General features: G+C 40.5%; 1 protein-coding gene across 3 annotated transcripts in view; it reads right to left on the bottom strand.

The window, feature by feature from the left end:
• The window catches only part of LOC121872964, an 80,190-nt gene that overhangs the window by 46,028 nt on the left and 19,494 nt on the right, over positions 1 to 14,668 (bottom strand). Inside the window, exons 1-2 of one of the 3 annotated variants that reach the window (XM_042376114.1) lie at positions 8,128 to 8,353; positions 4,581 to 4,642 (exon numbers count right to left, since the gene is read on the bottom strand). The exons of 1 other annotated variant lie outside the window; for it this stretch is intronic. The gene's annotated coding sequence lies outside the window, so the exon portion shown is untranslated. Of the gene's footprint in view, positions 1 to 4,580; positions 4,643 to 8,127; positions 8,354 to 14,668 lie in introns of those variants that run through there. One more of the 3 variants, XM_042376115.1, reaches the window with a different exon arrangement.

The raw sequence follows: 14,668 nt of genomic DNA, 5'->3' as shown, positions 1-14,668 counted from the left end.
GAGTGTAGGGAACAGATTAGCGGACCCCTCGTAAACTTATTTACAAAATCATTAGACACTGGAGTTGTGCCAGACTTGTGGAAACAGGCAAATGTAGTACCCATATTCAAAAAGGGAGACAGAGCATCAGCGTCAAATTACCGGCCGATCAGTTTGACGTCAGTAGTGGGGAAATTTCTTGAATCAATTATAGCAGATAGCATCCGATCGCATCTAGAGAAAAGCAAATTAATCTACGACTCTCAACATGGGTTTACAAAGGGAAAATCTTGTCTAACAAATCTGCTAACGTTTTTTAGGAAAGTCTTCGAGGTTACTAGATAATGACGAAAATTACGATGTTATTTACTTAGACTTTAGCAAAGCATTTGACAGAGTACCGCATCAGAGGCTTCTGAGAAAAATTAAGGCTCATGGTATCGAGGGGAAAGTTTTAAATTGGATAAAATCATGGCTCACCGATAGAACGCAGAGGGTCAGCGTAGATGGTGTTAAATCTGAGTGGGGCCGTGTAACCAGTGGGTTTCCCCAGGGGTCAGTACTAGGCCCACTCTTGTTCATAATCTACATAAACGATCTAGATACTGGGATCAGCAGTGACATAAGCAAGTTTGCGGATGACACCAAAATAGGGCGGCAAATTAATTCAGGGCAGAATGCAAATGCATTACAGGAGGATCTAAATAAACTGCAGGGGTGGTCTGAAAAATGGCAAATGAAATTCAACACCAGCAAGTGCAGCGTACTTAATATTGGAAGAACAAATACTTATAATGTATACAGCCTTAACAACATCAACCTAGAGAAGTCGACTTGTGAAAGAGACCTAGGGTACTTGTAAGCCCGGACCTACGGCCTAGAAAACAGTGCGTTAATGTTCGAAATAAGGCAAACAGAGTATTGGGTTTTATATCTAGAAGTGTAAGTAACAAGAGTGCAGAGGTCTTATTGCAACTATATCTTGCGCTAGTCAGGCCGCACCTCGATTATGCGGTTCAGTTCTGGTGCCCCTATTATAGAATGGATATAAATTCACTAGAGTCGGTGCAGCGAAGAATGACAAAAATGATTCCGGGACTTAGAAACCTTCCATATCAGGATAGGTTATAGAAACTTAACTTGCATTCCCTAGAAAGACGAAGAGTGCGGGGAGATATGATAGAAGTATTTAAGTGGGTGAAAGGAACCAATAAAGGGGATATAGATAAAGTTCTTATAATATTCGAGCAGGATAGGACTCGGAGCAACGGATTCAAGTTGGATAAGTTTAGGTTTAGGAGGGAGATAGGAAGAAACTGGTTCACAAATAGGGTGGTGGACGAGTGGAACACGCTTAGCAACTTTGTAGTAAGTGCGGGAACTCTGGAAAGTTTCAAAAGGAGGCTAGATAGATTCATGGATGATAGAGAGTGGTAGTAACTCTCGACAGGAGCTGCCATGCACAGGCCAACCGGCCTATTGCAGACTCCTTATTTTCTTATGTTCTTATGTTATGTAAGGAATAGGGAGAATAGTAGGTAGGATAGTACAGGTCTGAAGACAAATGTAGAAAGAGATAGGAAACTGCTAAGGCAAGGAGAGGATCAACTGAAATTAAGACAACCCGGTTTATTTCGCTTTTAAATTAAGATAAACCATCCTACCGCGCTACCTGGAGTGTTGGGCTACCGTTGTGGCGGATAATTAATCATCAGGTGAAAATATACATGTAAACTATGGTGCAGGTGATCCCAAGTAGAAATATCCACAATATCCTCAATTTGACTGGTAACACTGCATCAATTAACTGTAGGTGTTAAGCTGATTCGTGTTTTGTGTTTATCATCAAAAGTCCCGTAATAATTTCTCCATTTATTTGCATTGTTATTTTAGTGATATACTTTTTATGTGTTCTCTTATAATATCAGTAGTAACATAACAGAATTTCAGTTCATAGTGGAAATTAAGCAAAGTGCATCATTGAGTGTAACTATTCCAAAAGACTCTACCTGGAACAGTAAACCTGTAGTTTTAATTATTAATCTATTCATTCTTAGGTTATAACTACTTTACAATACCGGGAATTATTGTACAGTCGGGGACAAAAGTTCGCTCCCCGTGGTGAAACTCAGACGCGGGAATGAGTCTCCGAACTGACTTACCTTGACTTTCATCTCGTTTAGGGGTCGATGCTGCTGGGTTTTTTTTTTTGGCGTGAGCGAACTTTTGACCCCGATTATACATGTACAATATCTATACAATATTTATATTTTAGTTATATTTCACTATAAGTTGAATGAGTTAGTATGAAAACCCAATCGTTTCAGAAGATATCAAAAGTCTAGCATACATTTGGGCGCTTTGTTCAGCTTGCCAAGGCACACTGTAGTTAAATACCTGTCATAACTTTACATTATATTCTATACTACTTGAAGTGATCATTCTACATGTATAATTAGTTCTCAGGTATCTTATGTACTTGCCATGATAAACTCAGATATACGTACTTGAGTATTACAACGAAGCAACATGTGTACTTGGCCAGAAAATTTAGAAATAAAATAGAAATCCTAAATGTTTGTATCAGGTGACTTTAAAAGAGAACCCCAGCTGACTCGACGCACAAAAAAATAAGGATCACCTGAAGATTACGCACCCCAGCACATTTCACCCAATGATTAAAAATCTTAACGCTAACTTAACTGATCTTAACCTCACCTAATTTAATTTAACCTAACCCAACATAAACTAATCTAATCTGCTCTAATTTCACCTCACCTAACCTAATCTAACAAACCCTAACCTCACGTAACCTAACCTCACCTAATCTGATCTCACCTAACCTAATCTAATTTAACTTTACATAACCTAACCTAACTTAAACCCCCTTCTCAGGTAGCGTTAGGGTCTTTAATCATCAGGTAAACAAAACTGGTGTAGGTTAATCTTTATTTAATCCGTACAACTGCTGCTGCCACTATTTCACCATAATGATGCGGTACACAGAAGCCCTTGTTGTGTGTTTAACTCCTTCACTACGGGGACGCCACCTTTAATATTGTATTTGGTTAACGACAGTCGATTTTATTCAGCATAGAAAGACCTCCGTATTCAAGGGGTTAACAACTCCAAATGAAAAAAAAAACTACAAAAATAACATTCTCTTCGGTAAAAACAAAAGTATCCCAAGACAAAAGGTTGTTGATCACTTGGGCCCATGCGGGTTTAACAGGTCCTAGTCTTAATAGGCCCCAATTAGAATAAGTTTTAGTTTTAATACACCCCAGTCCTAATAGATTCCAGTCTTAATAGGTTCCAGTCCTAATACGCTTCACTTTTAATGGACCATTTGCCGAACCATTTTAGGACTGGAGGCCAATTTGGAATGGGTCCTAATTCTAATGGTTAGGTTAAGTCAGGTTAGGTTTGGTTAAGGCTTATTAAGACTGGAACACATTTGAAAAGTCACCTACAGCCTCATCCCAAACAACAGAGCACAACACAGCGTAATGCAGAGCCAGACGAACCATCACAGGAGGGCACAGACAAAAAAAAAACACAACCACAACCAAAACAAAGTACTAGTTTGGGTCCTGACAGGGTTATACCATATCATTAGCCAACCCCGACGGCGGAAGCTGTAGCGATCGGCTGATCTGTTTGTTTGTTATTTATGTGTGTGAATGTGTGTGTGTGTTTTCCACTAAAATATCTCTAAAATGTATGGTTCATTTAGATTGGTTGATAGAGGGAACCAGGTTATAGCTTTTACTAATACTTGTCTCTGTACAGAGAGAGATAAAACTCTTTCCAGTTTTGTCTCGTAATTTTTTAAAGCTGGCGAAACATAATCAAAGATTTACCTCGACTTCATATGGACAGTTGATAATGCCTGACTGCCGGGGTAGCATGATTCATCTGAGGCGAGAAGCTCTCTCTTTACGGAACATGAAGCATATCATGATTCAAAAGTTCCCAAAGTGGTTAATGTGGTGAATGTTATATTTCACAGTCATGATAAGTGGACAAAAGGGGTGCCCTGGAAAATCTGGATCAGACCTCTTCAGACCCGCCAGTATTCCGTTATACATTCATCCAAACCTGGGGAGACAGTTTGTCCTTACTGTACAATGTACATACTGTACACTGATGATTGTTCTCATAATTATACCCCCCCCCACCCGCTAACCCTCCCCCACCCCTACACATACCATAGTTCAGGATAGCCGGGCTGGTATTAAACATTCCGTAGTTGCATGGTTACTTCACCCCCTGGACAGGATACTAATGCACCCAGGGGTTATTCCCATCCTTATGTACAGGTTTATCAGTATAATAACACTCAGTTTTGTAAGTTTTAAGTGCAGCAATAATGATGCTACACGGGACACAACAGTGAAGGACCCAGCAAAGCCCCCTAGTGGCCCTCACTCTCCATCATAAACATACCCGAGCTGTATATATAGATTTCACGTGACGGTAAACAGACTGAAGATGCTACTCTCTGAAAACTTAAACTGAATTTCATCTGTCTTAACCAGTGTAAGAGATGCTTCGGCGACCCGATAAAACACACACTATATTACTCTACAGTGACATACCTTATAACTGATTAACTAGGCTCTTTGTACTGAAGTTCTCCAGACCGTTTCAGAATCCTTACCTGGAACACGAGAGAAAGACATAAATAACTTCTTTTATACTTATAGATTGTTTTTTGTATGTAAACTAAACCAAACAGGTGTACGTAATCACTCATGTGTGGAAACTGGAAATCATAATTCATATATCATCTTTGACAAAACTTAGAAGCATGTGTTCAGATAATTTATACATGAGTTTTTTTATTCATTAAATTTATGTAGATTAATATAGTCCCCTAACAGAACACATATTGTTAAGTACAGTATAAGTAAATTCGAGGCCACTTTGAACACAGTATATTGTAGGTTTTAGCCTAAGATGTAATTCATATATGTAGTTACAGAGACTATTAAGGCTGTGAACTTTCTCAGCGGTTATCATAAGTTAATAAAGATGTTTTGTTATTTAGAGAAGTGGTGAAGGATCTGCGACTAATTATCCCCGCTGTGTGTGTGTGTGTGTGTGTGTGTGTGTGTGTGTGTGTGTGTGTGTGTGTGTGTGTGTGTGTGTGTGTGTGTGTGTGTGTGTGTGTGTGTGTGTGTGTGTGTGTGTGTGTGTGTGTGTGTGTGTGTGTCGTGCCATGTATGATAATATATCTATTATTCTATTATGAAAATTACAATAAACCTTTATTTCCCTTCCCGGATATTTAAACCTGAATAGAGGCAGCAACTTCCACTAAGCTGACCTTGATGTACACAATGAGTGAATCACAACATTCCTTTCCTGGCACATCCTCATGGTCACGCTGGCTGGCTGTGACTCATGCGCCAACACCACAAATATTTGACAAAATGTTGAAGTACAGTATAAAGATCGCTGGCTCTGTTCCTCACTGCAAGTTGAAAGCGAATAAATTTCTATCAACGTGTTATTGCAGTGTGGATGTGAATCCCGGGAGCTCTTCATCACCCTCGCACGAGTTGGTTTTTATGGGGACATCTTGTTGAAGAGGATTGCGCCCGAAGAAAACATCCGTGTTGGGGTATTAACTTGGCGTCAGTTAAATAATTGTTGAGGAGAGGCGACTGCCGCAAGGAAGAGTACTGGGGCCTAATTTAATTTACATAATGATTAATGATAATCTAACTAGGCGCTTTCTTGTGTTCCTTAGTGAGGAATAAAGATATTTTCAAAACTGAGCTATTTTTGGAGGTCTAAATCCTGCCAGACGAATAAAGTGAAGAATACACAGAGATCACTTAGTAAGGAAATGAACTAGGAACAGTATCGTTTTCACATCCACTACTGGCTTAGATAAAACGCCAGTGTGTGTTTCAGATGTACAGCACGTCATATGAATAGACATAATTTTAAAGGTAATAAAAAGGCTAGCATAAGGCATTACAGATTCATCTTTACACCTGTTACAAATTAAGGAAATTATCCAACTGTTAACACTACTGTGGGAGATACAAATGTGAGACAATGGTTTGTGAGACACTAGTGTGAGATATACAGGTGTGAGGCACTGGTGTGTGAAACACTAATGTGTACGGTGCAGATGTGAGACACTACAGAGAAGTGTCAGATATACAGGTGTGTAAGACACTACTGTGGAAGGTGCAGGTGTGAGACACTATAGTGTGAGAGATACAGGTGTGAGAGGCACTAGTGTAGAAGGTGCAGGTGTGAGAGACACTATAGTGTGAGATATACAGGTGTGAGACACTGGTGTGTGAGACACTAATGTGTAAGGTGCAGATGTGAGACACTAGTGTGAGATATAAAGGCGTGAGACACTGGTGTGTGACTGTGAGACATAAATGGTTGAGTATGGACGACAGGACTCAGGTTATGGGCTGCCTGAGGACGTCATCTACTGTTGTAGAGAAACTATAATGCTTCAGGCGAGTCAATAGTGTTTAAGACTTACCACGTGTTCGGTTCCGTATAATATCCATATTATTAACTACGTATATAAGAAAAATCAAACGAATGACTCAGTTAAGTTGTATATATAATAGCAACGAGAATTTCCACCACCTCAGGTACTGTTCATGATGTACGGCCAGTTTGGTTTGCCTCCATCTGCCCTAGATCCAGGTTTTCACTCAACAGGCAGGAATCATAGCTCAACACTCCAATGGTTGAGAAGGTTATGTATCTTCCTGTATACTAGTGACACCTCTGCCTCACACTCACCCAACTTCCTCCGCCCTCTTGTACCCCACAGCGCTTTACCCTTCCTTGTCTTCTCAGCAGTTAACTCCATGACGAAAAAAAAATGCACGTCCAACCACTGTGGGTGAGCCACCAATACTAGCTCTCGAGAGACAGCCAAGAAATCAATCTTGTTCTTATCTTGAGAGACGTCTCAGGGAAGCTTGCAACTTACTCTCAAAATGAATTTCACGAGCATAAAATTCTTAAGAGTTTGTGTGTCTCTGCAACCCTCAAAGAGTTAATTCAACGCTGCTTACATTATGTACAGTGCGGTTTATTTCGAATGTCAAGTCTTGGGACACAGCTGTCATACACGAGCAACGAACATCTTGACAGCAAATCTATCAACGCTAAATCTATCAACGTTCAACCTGTTCGTGATGGATTGTGTTCCTGTCTCATAATATACAAATTTTAAGAACGTAACAAGTTGTCGTAGCTTGGATCATGACGGAGTTCTGTTCAAAAATTGGAAAACCTTGCTAAGAAACCTACGATCTTCAGTGTAAAGGGGATGTAGCTAAGTCTTCTGATGAATTAACGGTAGCTGAGAAATATCTAAGGTAATGGTAATAAACCTGTAACCAGATATAGAATGGTCATACTGTGAAGTAAACATTGCCGTGTATTCATATATTATCATCACCTCGCCAAATCACATCGGAGATACATTGTCGCACAGTTTTAGTTTAATTTCATTAATGTAGCAAAAAAAGGAATCAATTTTTTATAGAAACTTTACTGTCGTTAGAATCATTGGCAAGCACTGTACTTTAATAGAATACTTGTTACATGTTGCGGGAAGCTAAAAATGACTGAGCAAGACTGTCCCTCGAATTTTGTGTTTACAAAACCCTTGGGGAATTTTAACATCCAAAACATCGGTTTGTATTTCTTCACTTTCTGCACACACTGTATCAATGTTCCTTTCCGTGTCCACTGTGCTTTGTGGAGAAGGATGAATTACAAAGAACACAGCATGGTCAGCCTACAGGTCCATGTCATACTGTACATGAAGGGACCACAGCTATAGTGGTGTACTTGTAGAACTACCTCAAATGGTTTTGTTGACAGAAACATCAAGGGACTTTGTAAGCACCGTGTAGAAAGTCGGGAGTGGGGCTGACTGGACGTCAACAACTGTTCAGTGTTCCTCATTCTGTCATTAACGAGCGGTGAACCTGGTGTGCTTATTGGTTAGTCTATAAAAGTCCTGGTAACTGTGATATTGTCTCTCTAGTACTGCATTGCACGTCATTACTTACACTATTATGGAACCATGGCATCTACCTTAATTGTTTAGTAAGTTAGAGAATACAGTAACAGTGTGAATCATACGAAGTCCATGTAGAGTCTCTAAGCAGGTAGAATCGCCGCTATGTACGAGGATGGTGATGGGTGTTGTTCCCCAGAGTAACGTGAGTCCCCTTCTCGCACAGCAGCCCAGGCGTTGGGTAGTAAACGAATCCTACACTTGTTGAGGGCGGCACAACCTCTCGGTGGAGAAGCGCAAAACACACGGACACCTATTATTGTGTGAGTGTGTACTGGCACCAACTCTCTTTTCCATTTTCTTGGCTGCCTTCCTTACTCGTGCCAGTGCCAATTTAGCCGGCGGGGTGGACATCGAATACTGTGAATCATAAAGTGAATCGGTGACAAAATATAAGTAACTTTGGTTTATATTATTATAGCTCATGTACCTTATTAACTTACCTAAGACTTATACATGTAATATCTAAGTTACTGTTACGTGTTACTAAACTATGATGAATGCCAAGTTGTCCGAAACACCAATGAAGACAATGTAGCTTTATATTTTATTCTGTCGCCTTGTTCCTCTGTCTTTATTCTGTATATATTAATAAAGGTGAGCCTAACTTTCTGGATACTTCATTCAGTTAGATTGAATCATATACCTATTAGTTGCACGTGTATTTGTATTTGTATACTGTACCTGTACTTGTATCTGTACCTGTACTTATAGCTGTACCTGTGTCTGTACTTGTGCTTGTATCTGTATTTGTCCTTGTATCTGTACTTGCACATATAGTTGTGTCTGTACCTGTACTTGAATCTGTATACTGTACCTGTACTTGTATCTGTACCTGTACATTTACTTGTACCTGCATATGTACCTGTACTTGTATCTGTACCTGTGCTTGTACCTGTATCTGTACTTGTACTTGTACCTGTACTTGTATCTGTACCCGTACTTGTACCTGTATCTGTACTTGTACTTGTACCTGTACTTGTATCTGTACCCGTACTTGTACCTGTATCTGTACCTGTATCTGTACTTGTACCTGTACTTGTATCTGTACATGTACTTGTATTTGTACCTGTACCTTTACTTGTACCTGCATATGTACCTGTACTTGTATCTGTACCTGTACTTGTATCTGTACCTGTACTTGTACCTGTATCTGTACTTGTATCTGTACTTGTCGGCATAGACAGCAACATAAGTAAATTTGCTGATGACACTAAAATAGGACGTGTTATCAAATCTGACGAGGACTCGGCAAAACTACAGGAAGACCTAAACAAATATTTCGAATGGTCTGAAAAGTGGCAGATGAAATTCAACGTCGACAAATGTAAAGTACTCAGTATAGGAGATGTAAACAGGGAAACCAGATACCAGATGAACAACGATGCCATAGAGAAATCCGACTGCGAGAGAGATTTAGGAGTAATGATAAGTAGGAACCTTAAGCCAAGTAAACAATGTGTTTTTGCTCGTAACAAGGCTAATAAAGTACTTGGGTTCATACAAAGAAGTGTTAGTTACAAGACTAGCGAGGTCATCCTAAAACTGTATCTTGCTCTTGTGAGACCACACCTGGATTACGCAGTTCAGTTCTGGTCACCGTATTACAGAATGGATATAGAATCCTTGGAAAGAATTCAGAGAGAATGACAAGACTAATCCCGGGCATTAGGAACCCTGAGTATAGAGACAGGTTAAAGCATCTTAATTTGCACTCCCTTGAGAGACGTAGAGCGAGGGGCGACCTGATAGAGGTGTATAAGTGGAAGGCAGGGCTAAACAAAGGGGACATTACTAAGGTACTCAAACTATCCAACCAGGAGCGAACTCGTAACAATGGTTTTAAATTAGACAAATTTAGATTTAGGCGTGAAACAGGTAAACACTGGTTTGGAAACAGAGTAGTGGATGAATGGAACAAGTTACCAAATATCATCATTAACTCGAATACGCTGAACTGCTTCAAACATAGGTTGGATGCTTATATGAGCAATAGGGGTTGGGTGTAAACGGGACTGACCAGTATGGGCCAATAGGCCCGCTGCAGTTTCCTCCATTCTTATGTTCTATCTGTACCTGTACTTGTATCTGTACTTGTATCTGTACCTGTACTTGCATCTGTACCTGTACTTGTATCTGTACCTGTATTTGTACCAACACCTGTATTTGTATCTATAACTCTACTTGTATCTGTACCCGCTGTATTATTTCGAAATCAGTAGGAAGGAATAAATACAGTATTTTTATGTAACTCTTAAGATCATAGGATACAGAAATGGTTATCCCCGAGGACTTGATAATAACACCCCTCCTAATGTTATCATATGACAACAAATTACCCCGTCATCAATACCATTTACAGTTCAACCAGCACCAACCACCATCATCAACCACCATCGCCCAATGTTAGTGACAACCACCTTTATCTATTACCTGCGTCTACCACCATCACCATTAACCTTTGCCATCACCCCTACCACCATCAACAACAACTATCTCCAACTACCACCATCAGCTCCACTACCAGCCAGCATCACTAATAACTACCATAAATCACCATTACCCACCACCAACATCAACCACTACCATTATAGAACATAGTCAACCATCATTGTCAACCACCATCGTCAACCATAATCGTTATCCGCGACAGTCAACCACCAGCGCGTTCTCTCTCACTGCCAGGTGTGTGACCTTTGACCCAGAGGTTGTGACCTGTCGCATCACCGTTCCTCACCTGACTGTGGTAGGACCCGACCCACACCTAACAATCTCTCTCTCTCTCTCACACACACACACACAACTATGGCCCGAACCGTGGGTCGGGGTCGGCGAGGCAAGATCTTCTCTGCTCCCGAGGTACTACGTGAACCTGACGAGGCAAGATCTTCTCTGCTCCCGAGGTACCATGAACCTGACGATGCTGACCTGTGACCAGGCGAAGGTCGTAAGACTGTACCCAGTCACATGCCCTTCGTGCAAGCAACTAAACCTCCTTGTCCTAAGGAAGTTTTTTGACTCCTTAGGAATCAGGGGGGTAACAAGGGTCGTCCGCAGACCAGTGAGTGACGGCCTCATCGTCACCTTCGCGGAATGGGGACAGGCCCAGCAAATAGCCAACATAACAGAAATTAACGGGATCAAGATACTAGTGGAAGCTCACACAGAGGACAACTTGGTGTTGGGAGTCATCTCCCACTCTGCGATAGAACACTTTGAAAAAGAAGAACTGGCCCAGCTGTTCGGAGACCAGCTCTCAATAGTACGGAAGCTGACCAGTGCAACTGCACTGGTTGGCTACCCCAAGACTCTACCAAGCACGCACCGTATTGCTGGGATGGGAGAACATCCCAGTAAGACCGTATGAAAGAAGACCAACAAGATGTTACAAATGCCAGAGGTACGGCCATCTGGCAGGGAAGTGTCGTGCTCGGGAGGTCTGTTGGTAGCTGCGGGACACCCGGGCACCAGCACACCAACTGCTCGGCTGTTAAAGCCAAGAAATGCGCAGCTTAGGTGCTGAACTGCTCGGCGGCCGCCAAGAAATGCGCAGCTTGTGGTGGCCCTCACTCCTCCTCCGAAGAAAAGAAGATTCAAGACCCCAACAAGACCACAGAAAAGAAATCAAGACCAACAAGACCACAGAAAAGAAAATCAAGACCCCAACAAGACCACAGAAAAGAAAATCAAGACCCCAACAAGACCACAGAAAAGAAGCCAGAATTGAACAAGACCGAAGAAAACGATTTAACACCATTTTTAGACGTTTACGAGAATATACCAGAACAAGACCAAGAAGAAGAATGGCAATTGAAAAGAAGAGGAAGTGGCCAGCAATCCCCAAACAACCAAACACCTTGCCCAAAGAAAGGAGATAGTGAACGACCATTCCCAAGGCCACCCGCACCTCCCTACCAATTTTCAGCTGTGTTCAAAATTATGGAAATGTATAAACACACACACACACACACACACACACACACACGAAAAGTATGCTATCTAATTTATGTTTAAGTATAATATCTTATACAGTCAGCTTAGAGTATATTAAGTCCAGTTGGGTTAGGTTAGGTTAGATTAAGTTAGGTTAGGTTAGATTCCCTTAATATACATCTATTTAAGTTAGATTAAGTTACGTTAGGTTTTTATAGATTAGATTCACCAAGGAGACGTTCAGGCAAGTTAGGTTAAATTATATTAATCTAGGTTAAATTAGATTCACTTACAATAGGTTCCTACAAGTTAATGTAGGTTAAGTTACATTAAGTTAGGTTAGGTTAGGTTCGCCGACATTTAGGTTAAGTAAAGTTGGCTTCTTTCCCATAACTTGAGCCAAAAGCCTTGACTTAGAGCATCTTAGAAGCCAGCATCACAGTGTTACGACTAAGGTATCGAGGCAGTGAACCACCTCTTCCAGCAGGCTCTTTAGCGAACCCACAACATTACTCAATTCCTACAACATTCTTGACAATATCTGGTATCGACTTGTGGGTCATATTTGTGACTGGAGAATGCTGCCTTTCATTATAGATTATGTCAGAATAACATGATAAACACATTGTAATTTAAGGAAAAAATTTGAGTCAGCTAAAATTAAAATCTTAGTCCCCCTTACCTACCTGACCCTCTGGTAAATGTCAGATATTGTCAGCAGTGTGGCGGTAATCTTGTTGGAAACTGTACCCCCTTAGACGGAGATGCTCACCTGGACACGAATTCACAAAGGTTAAGCGATGAATATTCCTCGTAAAGTGAAGATGCAAGAATGTACCTAACTGGTTAAGATAAACTAAAGCAAAATATCCTCTACCTAAATTCTATCTCTTAAGTGATATTTTTGTTTTACGTTAGTTTTGTGCAGAACACTTAGGTGCAGTCTTTTACCTTCAGTTTTGAAGAATTTTCATCGTACGAACCTTTGTGAATTGGACACTACAGTTACATCGCTTTCCCGCCCGCCACTGTTTTTGTCGTGGTAGTTGGTCTCGGCCATACTAGTGACTCAACGTACAGTACAAAGACCCCGAAACAACTGCACCTGTGTCTCCTTTAAATTGAGATGCTCTTGAGTGCCATCATCTTCCAGCAACTGATTCTGTCTCATCTCTTGGATTAACCACAGGACGAATCATATGGATAGCCTTTACTACACCCCCAAAAAAAGAGAACTCGACATGCAAAATTCCCTCATCCCCGCAGAACGCCTCAACCTCTCCTTATTCATGGATGATTACCGCTGATCTAGCATGCGCCGCAGAGATAAACACAAGGCAACAACAAACATGGCCGCCAGGGTTGTGGGGAGGGATGGGAGGTTAAGGATGCACACACCGATTATACCTGAGTGGAGACACATCATCTCTCGCGGCCAGACCCATAGTCCAGTCGGCTGTGAGACCAAAATTCCACTTATTGTTCCCTTATATCTTATCCTCACCTATCTATCCAGCACCTAACTTTACCCACCTCAGCTTAACCTTAAACTGTCTGATTTCTTAACCGATTGTTGAAACTTGACCTAACCCATTTAATCCTAACCTAACGCAAACTAATTCAACCTATTTGATCCTAATCTAACACAAACTAAGCTAACCTATTTGATCCTAATCTAACTTAACCTCAACTATTTCCTCTTTAACCTATTTAATTTATCTAAACCTAATAAAGCCTGGTTTAAACTTATGCTAACCTGGCTTAAACTCAATATAACCAAATCCAAACCTAGCCTATTGTAACCTATCCACGTGTGAGCTTACAAACTCCTATTTAACCTAACTTTAGCTTAATTTATCGGGTACTGGAGCTATCTCACCTAAACCATCCTAACTTATCCTAATCTAACCAAACCTACCCTAACCTAACGTCATGCTCGCTAACCACTGGGTATACGAAGAAAAAACCAATACACAAACCCATTGCATAAAACCAACAACCACTGCACACAATCTCCCGATAGACAAAATCCCACCATTTATAATTTAACTTCGAGAAAAATCTTATCTAGGTTAGGTTAGGTTAGGTTATATTTAGTGTAATTTAGGCTAAACGGAAGTTAAATTAAGTTAGGACATAATATGATTGGTTAGATTAGGATAGCTTAAGGATAGGTAAGGCTAAGTTGATTTTGAATTTAGGATAAGGTTAGGTTAAGTTAGAATAACACTTGGAAAGGTTAAGCTAAGTTAAATTAAGTAGATAGGTTTGGTTTAGTTAGGATAGCCTTAGAATAGGTTATATTTAGCCTTGGTTATGTTAGGATAGGATAAATTAGGATATATTCATTAAGGATAGGTTAAGTTGAAGTAAAATTAGGTTAGGTTAGGATAGATGTGGTTAAGGTTGTGGGCGAGGAAGGAGAGATGAACCTCAAGTCAAAGTGGAGTGAGAGAGAAGTCTTCCTGTTGTTTAGCTTTAACCTCTAATTTAGCATTATCCACTTATTTAACCTAACTTTAACCTAACACTTAAGTTAAACCCACCAATTAGCCTTAGCCAATCACTGAGCCTTATCCCATCATGAAGTTTAACCAATCATGTAGCTTTAACTATTTAGCATGAACCAATCATCATTAAGCTTTTATATATAGCATCTGTAACCTCGATATC

This window comes from Homarus americanus, unplaced genomic scaffold (genome assembly GCF_018991925.1).
Source record: "Homarus americanus isolate GMGI-L3 unplaced genomic scaffold, GMGI_Hamer_2.0 scaffold11022, whole genome shotgun sequence".
In the NCBI taxonomy this organism is placed as follows: Eukaryota; Metazoa; Arthropoda; class Malacostraca; order Decapoda; family Nephropidae; genus Homarus; species Homarus americanus.
Note: the sequence above shows the minus strand (reverse complement) of the source record. Positions and strands in the feature narration are given on the sequence as shown.